An 11,361-nucleotide genomic window follows, 5' to 3' on the forward strand; every position below is an offset into this window, starting at 1 on the left:
CTTCCTGGTTTAGTCTTGGGAGGGTGTATGTGTCCAGGAATTTATCCATTTCCTCTAGATTTTCTACTTTATTTGTGTAGAGGTGTTTGTAGTATTCTCTGATGGTAGTTTGTATTTCTGTGGAATTGGTGGTGATATCCCCTTTATCATTTTTTATTGCATCTATTTGATTCTTCTCTCTTTTCTTCTTTATTAGTCTTGCTAGTGGTCTATCAATTATGTTGATCTTTTCAAAAAACCAGCTCCTGGATTCATTGCTTTTTTGAAGGGTTTTTTGTGTCTCTATCTCCTTCAGTTCTGCTCTGATCTTAATTATTTCTTGTCTTCTGCTAGCTTTTGAATGTGTTTGCTTTTGCTTCTCTAGTTCTTTTCATTGTCATGTTAGGGTGTAATTTTAGATCTTTCCTGCTTTCTCTTGTGGGCATTTAGTGCTATAAATTTCCCTCTACACACTGCTTTAAATGTGTCCCAGAGATTCTGGTATGTTGTGTCTTTGTTCTCACTGGTTTCAAAGAACATCTTTATTTCTGCCTTCATTCCGTTATGTACCCAGTAGTCATTCAGGAGCAGGTTGCTCTGTTTCCATGTAGTTGAGTGGTTTTGAGTGAGTTTCTTAATCCTGAGTTCTAGTTTGATTGCACTGTGGTCTGAGAGACAGTTTGCTACAATTTCTGTTCTTTTACATTTGCTGAGAAGTGCTTTACTTCCAACTATGTGGTCAATTTTGGAATAAGTGCGATGTGGTGCTGAGAAGAATGTATATTCTGTTGATTTGGGGTAGAGAGTTCTGTAGATATCTATTAGGGCTGCTTGGTGCAGAGCTGAGTTCAATTCCTGGATATCCTTTTAACTTTCTGTTTCGTTGATCTGTCTAATGTTGATACTGGGGTGTTAAAGTCTCCTATTATTTTTGTGTGGGAGTCTAAGTCTCTTTGTAGGTCTCTAAGGACTTGCTTTATGAATCTGGGTGTTCCTGTATTGGGTGCATATATATTTAGGATAGTTAGTTCTTCTTGTGGAATTGATCCCTTTACCATTATGTAATGGCTTTCTTTGTCTCTTCTGATCTTTGTTGGTTTAAAGTCTGTTTTATCACAGACTAGGATTGTAACCCCCGCTTTTTTTGCTTTCCATTTGCTTGACAGATCTTCCTCCACCCCTTTATTTTGAGCCTATGTGTGTCTCTGCACATGAGATGGGTCTCCTGAATACAGCACACTGATGGGTCTTGACTCTTTATCCAATTTGCCAGTCTGTGTCTTTTAATTGGAGCATTTAACCCATTTACATTTAAGGTTAATATTGTTATGTGTGAATTTGATCCTGTCATTATGATGTTAGCTGGTTATTTTGCTCATCAGTTGATGCAGTTTCTTCCTAGCATCGATGGTCTTTACAATTTGGCATGTTTTTGCAGTGGCTAGTACCAGTTGTTCCTTTCCATGTTTAGTGCTTCCTTCAAGAGCTCATGTAAGGTAGGCCTGGCCTGGTGGTGACAAAATCTCTCAGCATTTGCTTGTCTGTAAAGGATTTTATTTCTCCTTCACTTATGAAGCTTAGTTTGGCTGGATATGAAATTCTGGGCTGAAAATTATTTTCTTTAAGAATGTTGAATATTGGCCCCCACTCTCTTCTGGCATGTAGAGTTTCTGCTGAGAGATCCGCTGTTAGTCTGACAGGCTTTCCTTTGTGGTAACCCAACCTTTCTCTCTGGCTGCCCTTAACATTTCTTCCTTCATTTCAACTTTGGTGAATCTGACAATTATGTGTCTTGGAGTTGCTCTTCTCAAGGAGTATCTTTGTGGCATTCTCTGTATTTCCTGAATTTGAATGTTGGCCTGCCTTGCTAGGTTGGGAAAGTTCTCCTGGATAATGTCCTGAAGAGTGTTTTCAAACTCGTTTCCATTCTCCCTGTCACTTTCAGGTACACCAATCAGATTTAGATTTGGTCTTTTCACATAGTCCCATATTTCTTGGAGGATTTGTTCGTTTCTTTTTACTCTTTTTTCTCTAAACTTCTCTTCTCATTTCACTTCATTCATTTGATCTTGAATGACTGATACCCTTTCTTCCACTTGATTGAATTGGCTAATGAAGCTAGTGCTTGCATCATGTAGTTCTCGTGCCGCGGTTTTCAGCTCCATTAGGTCATTTAAGGTCTTCTCTACAGTGTTTATTCTAGTTAGCCATTTGTCTAATCTTTTTTCAAGGTTTTTAGCTTCTTTGTGATGGGTTCAAACATCCTCCATTAGCTCAGAGAAGGTTGTTATTACTGATCGTCTGAAGCCTTCTTCTCTCAACTTGTCAAAGTCATTCTCCATTCAGCTTTGTTCTGTTGCTGGTGAGGAGCTGCGTTCCTTTGGAGGAGAAGAGATGCCCTGATTTTTAGAATTTTCAGCTTTTCTGCTCTAGTTTCTCCCCATCTTTGTGGGTTTTACCTACCTTTGGTCTTTCATGATGGTGACGTACAGATGGGGTTTTGGTGTGGATGTGAAGGGGTCCAGCTCCTCCACACCTGTGGGTGTTTCTCATCAGGTGGGATGAGAGACTGAGAAAATAAATAAGAGACACAGACAAAGTATAGAGAAAGAACAGTGGGCCCAGGGGACCGGCACTCAGCATACAGAGGACCCGCGCTGGCCCTGGTCTCTGAGTTCCCTCAGTATTTATTGATCACTATCTCTACCATCTCGGAGAGGAGGATGTGGCAGGACAATAGGGTAATAGTGGGGAGAGGGTCAGCAGGAAAACATGTGAACAAAGATCTCTGTGTCATAAATAAGTTTAAGGAAAGGTGCTGTGCTTTGATGTGCACATACACAAACATCTCAGTTCATTAAAGAGTGGTATTGCCACCAGCATGTCTCACCTCCAGCCCTAAGGTGGTTTTCTCCTATCTCAGTAAACAGAACATACAATCAGGTTTTACAGCAAGACATTCCATTACCAGGGACTAGCAGGAGACAGATGCCTTCCTCTTATCTCAACTTCAAAGAGGCCTTCCTCTTTCACTAATCCTCCTCAGCACAGACCATTTATGGGTGTTGGGCTAGGGCATGGTCAGGTCTTTCCGTTCCCACAAGGCCATCTCTCAGGCTATTACATGGGGAGAAACCTTGGACAATACCTGGCTTTCCTGGGCAGAGGTCCCTGCAGCCTTCCACAGTGTATTGTGTCCCTGGGTACTTGAGATTAGAGAATGGTGATGACTTTTACCAAGCATACTGCCTTCAAGCACTTTTTTAACAAAGCACATCCTGCACAGCCCTAAATCCGCTAAACCTTGAGTCAACACAGCACATGTCTCTGCAAACACAGGGTTGGGGCTAGCATTACAGATTAACAGCATCTCAAGGCAGAATAATTTATCTTAGTACAGAACAAAATGGAGTTTCTTATGTCTACTTCTTTCTACATAGACACAGTAACAGTCTGATCTCTCTTTGTGATGGGTTCAAACATCCTCCATTAGCTTGGAGAAGGTTGTTATTACTGACCGTCTGAAGACTTCTTCTCTCAACTCATCAAAGTCATTCACCATCCAACTTTGTTCCATTGCTGGTGAGGAGCTGCATTCCTTTGGAGGAGAAGAGGCACTCTGATTTTAGAATTTTCAGCTTTTCTGCTCTGGTTTCTCCCCATCTTTGTGGTTTTATTTACCTTTGGTCTTTGGTGATGGTGACGTACAGATGGGGTTTTGGTGTGGATGTCCTTTCTGTTTGTTAGTTTTCCTTCTAACAGTCAGGACCCTCAGCTGCAGGTCTGTTGGAGTTTGCTGGAGGTCCACTCCAGACCCTCTTTGCCTGGGTGTCACCAGCGGAGGCTGCAGAACAGCAAATGTTGCTGCCTGATTGTTCCTCTGGAAACTTCGTCTCAGAGGGGCACCTGGCCATATGAGGTGTCAGTCAGCCTCTACTGGGAGGTGCCTCCAAGTTAGGCTACTCGGGGTTCAGGGACCCACTTGAGGAATCAGTCTGTCCACTCTCAGATCTCAAACTCCGTGCTGGGAGAACCACTACTCTCTTCAAAGCTGTCAGACAGGGATGTTTAAGTTTGCAGAAGTTTCTGCTGCCTTTTGTTCAGCTATGCCCTTTCCCCAGAGGTGAAGTCTACAGAGGCAGGCAGGCCTCCTTGAGCCGTGGTGGGCTCCACACAGTTTGAGCTTCCCGGCCGCTTTGTTTACCTACTCAAGCCTCAGCAATGACAGACACCACTCCCCCAGCCTTGCTGCTGCCTTGCAGTTCATCTCAGACTGCTGTGCTAGCAGTGAACGAGGCTCTGTGGTCATAGGACCCTCCAAGCCATGCACGGGATATAATCTCCTGGTGTGCCATTTGCTAAGACCATTGGAAAAGCACAGTATTAGGGCCCCGATTTTCCAGGTACCGTCTGTCACAACTTCCCTTGGCTAGGAAAGGGAATTCCCCAGCCCCTTGTGCTTCCCAGGCGAGGTGATGCCCCACCCTGCTTCAGCTCACACTCTGTGGGCTGCACCCACTGTCTGACAAGCCCCAGTGAGATGAACCCAGTACCTCAGTTGGAAATGCAGAAATCACCTGTCTTCTGCGTCACTCATGCTGGGAGCTGTAGACTGGAGCTGTTCCTATTCAGCCATCTTGGAAACAGAAAACCATTTGTTACTCTTTTAAATGCTTCCTTCAAAGAACAAAGTTGTTTTTGGTGAAATACAATTTTTCCATTTTTTTCTTTAAGTTTCTGAATTATAATTAATTGGAATTTTAATCTACTGGTTACTGTGTTGGACAGCATGGGTCAGAAGAAGAGATGAAAAATAACAAATAATTAATAAATGGTGATAACGGTTGATAAAAAACTAAGCATGACATTGATTTAGACAAATGTGGTTGTTGAGAGTGAATGTGGACCACTCTCCATTAGGGTGTTCAGGAAAGGCCTTTTTTAAGTGACCTGTAACTCATATCAGTGAAAAAGAACATGCTATAAAAAGATTCCACAAAGTGAGAGCATTAAGCTCAAAGGTCCTGAGGTAGGTGTGTTTGAGGAGCTGGTGTGTAACTGCTGTATAAGAAGTCAACCTCCTTATTTTCAGGTACATTTATTATTATTTTAACCCCAAGCAGAATTGCCTAGCTGGGTCCCTCACCTTTACACAATAGTCATAGGATTTGACTGTTATCAAAAAGTAAATCCACTCTCAGAGGCCATAGATTTCCTATTACTGAGGTTCTTCAAAAGAATATGCAATCAATTTATATAGTAATTCCTAAAAATGAGATTCTAAAATATAGTAGCATGCAGATGAAGCATAGCTAATGCTTTAAATTATTCTGGAATAATGCATTCCTGAGGATATCCAAATTTTCACAGAACAGTTTTAATGAAATGGAAGCACATACTAGAATCATTTTAGTTAGGGATGATTTGTATCAGACTAAAACACTCTGACCTTTTGGTTTCACATACTAATTGAAAACTCTTTAGGATGAATGTTGAAATAGGGAAGAGAGACTTACAGGCTCAGAAAGCAAGGGAAGTGAAAATAATTGTAAAACAGCTCTAACATTTTTAAATATAGCAGCTGCTGTTGTGAACTTCATTCTGCCTTTTCTTTCTAATTCTCTGGGTCCAGATCTGTTTATACCACCTCCTGGTAGAACACCCCCAAGAGCTGACTTTGGCAGTGTGTATCTCTGTTACTGGGGCTTGAATTAAACATCTTAGTGAACAAACTTTAGCTTTACTCTTCAATACTGAAAAAAAAGTTATGCCCATGGTTAAACCAGTATCCTACTCAATCCTTCTGTGATGTTACTTACAAAATGAATTGCATAAAATCGGATACCTGAGATTGTTTTGGCTGGGAGGATCCTTGAATTATAAAGATTAAATTAGATTAATCAGGAATGACCTCTGTTACTCCTCATGGGACATTCAACTTCTGACTGAACTTTTTTTTTCCTTTAAAATTGGGGTAATAGCCCATATCCTCCACATCTCACAAGGTTCATTTTTATTGGTCAAAAGGAAGTATACAAAAACACTTCCAAAAAAAGTGTGGGTGTTATCAGTATATCATACCATGTGAGAGAAGGTGTAAAGCAACAAAAGGAGTTTAGTTTTTTTGTTTTGTTTTGTTTTGTTTTTGAGATGGAGTTTCACTCTTGTTGCCCAGGCTGGAGTGCAATGGCGCCATCTCAGCTCACTGCAACCTCTGCCTCCCGGGTTCAAGCGATTCTCCTGCTTCAGCCTCCCAAGCAGCTGGGATTACAGGCATGCGCCACCATGACCAGCTAATTTTGTGTTGTTAGTAGAGATGGGGTTTCTCCATGTTGGTCAGGTTGGTCTCGAACGCCCGACCTCAGGTGATCCGCCTGCCTCGGCCTCCCAAAGTGCTGGGATTACAGGCGTGAGCCACTGCGCCTGGACAGGAGTTTGGTTTTTAAAAATTTAACACAAGAACATGTATATGCATTTGAATGTACACCATCCTTTAAAGCAGTCACCATTGGAAGCCATATATACCACATATCATGAGGGAGAAACTGGAACAAAAAGACGAGTTGGCTATAACTTATGGAAAAGTGAAGAAAATTTCAAAAACCTCTTTATGTGAATGCTTAACTATATTTAAAACACATCAATTCTATGAGGTAGGTATTAACCCTTTCTTACAGAAGAAGGAACTGAACCCCATCAAGGCTACATATAATAAGTGGCAGAGGTGAAATTTGAACCCAGATCTACCAACTCCAAGTTTCTTTTCAATTTGACTATAACTGCATTTGTGAGTGCTTGTGACATAAGACATACGAGAGAGTAGATTTGAATTATGTATAAGCAGCTGAGAAAATTGCAATTGAGGGACTTTTCTGAATTGAGAAAAGGATGACATTCTTTGGAGAGCAGACTTTCTACCCTCTCCATCTACCATTGAATGTTATATTCATTGCTGCCACTAGTTAAACATTAGGTAGACATTGACTGGTAGTTACAATCAATGACACAGTCACTGGCCTAATTACTTTGGTGATTTTTGTACCATGGTGTCTGACATTCCCAGGTGTTTTGTATAAGGCACATGTATTTCAAGAGCTCTTCAGCCAGGCCTAATCTCTATGCTGATGCCTCAGTCTTGCTTGCTGTTGGAAAGCTTGGCATATTCTCCAGACATAGTCAGAGGACTATATTTCAAAGCTATGTGTGGGTGCACTGAATTCTATGCCTCAGATGATTCCACTGTGGAAAATGATGTGGAAACCCAGTTGAAACGCTCTCACTTCAGTTAACTTTTATATCACAAATTTTAAGTCTGGAGAAGGAAAACAAACTCTTGTGTCCATACTTATTCTTTCTTAAGACGTGAAAACAATACTGCATTTTAACATGGCTGAAGAAAAATTAATTTATGTGACTGTTTATAGAATATAATATAGTTTTATAAGATAAAAATTAAGGACAATATTTTACTTTTTTTTTGTGAGACCAAGTTTTGTTCTTGTTGCCCAGGCTGGAATGCAATGGCATAATCTCAGCTCACTGCAACTTCTGCCTCCCAGGTTTAAGCAATTCTCCTGCCTCAGCCTCCCAAGTAGCTGGGATTACCAGGGTACACCACCAGGCCCAGCTAATTTTGTACTTCTTTAGTAGAGACAGGGTTTCACCATGTTGGTCAGGCTGGTCTTGAACTCCTGAACTCAAGTGATCCATCCCCGCACACTCGGCCTCCCAAAATGCTGGAATATTTTACTTTTGTATACATCTAAAAAGTAATTATTAATTTTGAAGATTGAGTCTTCTAAGTTAAAATAGAAAGTTGTAACTCATAGACAGAACATTCACAAGTCACAGATACCTAAATAGTGCAGTTTTTGCTTTTAGTTCTGAGATGAAGATTGTCATGAAGCAGCTTATCACTCTCTGTGCCTTCACCATTCTCCTGGGTTATGATTTGGTGAAAAGGCTGCGGGAAAAAATGTGGAACATGTTCAATAGATAGGGAGAAGTGAGAAAGCCGATGGTACCAACAGAAATGAAATCCTTGGCTGGGCGCGGTGGCTCATGCCTGTAATCCCAACACTTTGGGAGGCCGAGGCAGGTGGATCACCTGAGGTCAGGAGTTCGAGACTAGTGAGGCCAACATGGTGAAACCCCTTCTCTACTAAAAATACCAAAAATTAGCCGGGTGTAGTGGCGGACGCCTGTAATCCCAGCTACTCAGGAGGCTGAGACAGGAGACTCACTTGAACCTGGGAGGGAGAGGTTGCAGTGAGCTGAGATTGCGCCATTACACTCCTGCCTGGGCAACAAGAGTGAAACTCTGTCTCAAAAAAAAAAAAAAATGAAATCCTCTCCAATCAACAAATTAGGTGACTGAATTCTTTCACAATTCTTGCATTTCCATTCAGGACTTGGTGGCTATTCTTTTCAAAGTAGAGGCATGTTGTGCCTTATAGTACCACATACAACTTAACAAAAATATGTAGTTATAAAACTTGCCTTCCTGGAGGGTATTTGTAGCTAAAAGTAAACTAGATTTCAACTTAGATTGCCAGTAAAACACATTATAAACTATAAAGTATTACAAAAACAGGTATATAATATTAAGGTTATATGTGTATCTAAATCTTCCCTAAATCTGAATTTGTTTTATTTGACAAAGTCTATAAACAACCCCAGGACAATAAAAATTGTATCCTCAGAAAGTTTGTCCCAATCCCCTTTCATCCTATCCCCAGCTGCATCTGCCTACAAGTCCCCAGCCTGCCCGGGCTCTGTAGCTTCTATACACCTGTTCCATTTCCAACTGTTCCTGTGTTGTATATTTTATAACAAATTGTTATACACAAGTACAGTGTTTGGCTGAGTTCTGTGAGTATTTTAATCAAATTCTCAAACTTGAGAAAGGGGTTATGGGAGTCCTCACTTCTTAGTAGCTCAGAAGTACGTATGGGTACCTGTGGTTTCTGACTGGCATCTGCAGTAAGAGCAGTGTTGTGGGACTAAGCTCTGGACTCTAGCGCCTGTGCTGACTTTGGTGGTGTGAGATTTAAAACGTTAAACAACTAGTTGGTGTTGGAGTATTGCTTTGTATTCCTCTAACTCTACAGATGTAGTGTTAGAAGAAAGACATCGGCCAGGCATGGTGGCTCATGCCTGTAATCCCAACACTTTGGGAGGCTGAGGTGGGCAGACCATGAGGTCAGGAGTTTGAGACCAGCCTGACCAACACGGTGAAACCCCATCTCTACTAAAAATACAAAAATTAGCCAGGCAGGTTGGCAGGCACCTGTAGTCCCAGCTACTCAGGAGGCTGAGGCAGGAGAATCACTTGAACCCAGGAGGCAGAGGTTGCAGTGAGCTGAGATTGTGCCACTGCACTCTAGCCTAAGTGACAGAGTGAGACTCCATCTCAAAAAAGAAGAAGAAGAAGGAGGAGGAGAAGGAGAAGAAGAAGGAGAAGAACAAAGAAGAAGAAGAAGAAGAAGAAGAAGAAGAAGAAGAAGAAGAAGAAGAAGAAGAAGAAGAAGGAGAAGGAGGAGGAGGAGGAGAAGGAAAAGAAGAAAGAAGAAGGAAGAGAAAGAGGAAGAAGAACAAGAAGAAGAAGAAGAAAAAGAAGAAGAAGAAGGAGAAGAAGGAGAAGAAGAAGAACAAGAAGAACAAGAAGAAGAAGAAGAAGAAGAGGAAGAAGAAGACGATGACGACGACAACAGGGGCCTGAGCTGGAGAAAGACTGGGTGTCTGGAGAAGAAAGGCTCTCTTCTCCTGTATATAGGCTGTCACACTGCACATTCTCCTGTGATTTCAGTTCTTTTCCCTAGGTGAGAGGAGACTAAAAACTTCAGAACAGACCCCCTTAGCCTACAGCTACCATCACATACTTTTCACTCACTTATAAACATACTCCTAGGAGGTATTAATGTGGCCATGCCCCTCCCAGGAGTAAGTACCACTCTCAGGAATCCCATCACAGTGCCTTCTCTTCTAGTTTCTTGCCAAAAACCTACACAAGTGCCTATAGGTCTCCTAGTATAATTCTACCCTCAGACACTGAATTTGCAACAGCAACCTGTTCTCTCCACCACCTGTTAATAATCTCAACTGCCTGCACGGACACAGGAATAATTCTGAGTATAGCCCCTCTAGACCATTATCTTTAACACAAACAAGTCTGTCCACCTACCTTTTACTGTCCCCCACTCATGGATTTTTGGTGGCTCCTTTCTGTTTTCTACATTTTTCCCCACAGTTTCTCTTTTACGTGTACACGGTGTGTCCAGGACCAACCATTAGAGACCTAAATCCAGTGTGTACTGAAATTCAGATGTCTGGAAGTTCAAGATCATGTCCATAATCCAGCTGTTGCTTTTCTTTAAAAAGCATTTAGCCTACATGTACATTTTTCTTTGCTTTTTTGAAATACACACATATATATAAATTATTTTAACAGCTAAATAAAACTTACCTTTTTTTTTTTTTTGACTCAGGATTCTCTTTATCTAGGACCTGAGAACCACTACTTTGTTTTTGCTTTTGATTTGGCAAAGTTTTTTTTTTTTCATTTTCAGTCTTTTAAAGTAGACACATTTGTTTAGAATGATAAAGCTCATTTTAAGATCACACAAAAGTTGAGCACAAAGGATAGGATTCAATTCAGCAATACAGAGTAATGAAGAGTAAAAGATACTAAGCTTCTCCAACAGAAAACTAATCATCCAAGGCAATTATATCAAAGGTGATAATATCTGGAGCCTAAAGTATTTAACACTGCAAAAGCAAGAACAGTTAGTGTATAAACTGAGCCGTGGAATTTTTAGCTGTGCTTTGGTTTCTACTTATTACTTCAGAAAAATTAGCATAGTTTTGTGTAGTCTTTAGTAGACAACATGCATCCACGTAAATTAAACAGTATTTTCTGCAGTTGTGTGAATATAAGGCCACAATATTTATTTTGAATAAACTTCTTAAGTAGTAATTTTAATATTAATGTTATTATTTTTTTTGAAATATAAAGTATTATAACTTTATTTAACTTTATATAACTTTATTATAAGTATTAATTTGTTTGAATTAAGTTTATATAACTTTAATATAAGTATAATTTGTTTGAAATATAAAGTATTATAACTTTAAGTTTATATAACTTTATTATAAGTATTAATTTGTTTGAATTAAGTTTATATAACTTTAATGTAAGTATTAATTTGTTTGAAATATAAAGTATTATAAAATATTGTAATTAAGCTTACAGATAATTTTTAAAATATATACATTATGACTAGTATACTAAAATTATTTATATGTACACGTTTATATTTAATACCCAAAGAAAATTTACTACCACATTGCTACAGTAGATATTAACCTGACATGCTTATTAAT

This window comes from Gorilla gorilla, chromosome 3 (assembly GCF_029281585.2).
Source record: "Gorilla gorilla gorilla isolate KB3781 chromosome 3, NHGRI_mGorGor1-v2.1_pri, whole genome shotgun sequence".
Lineage (NCBI taxonomy): Eukaryota > Metazoa > Chordata > Mammalia > Primates > Hominidae > Gorilla > Gorilla gorilla.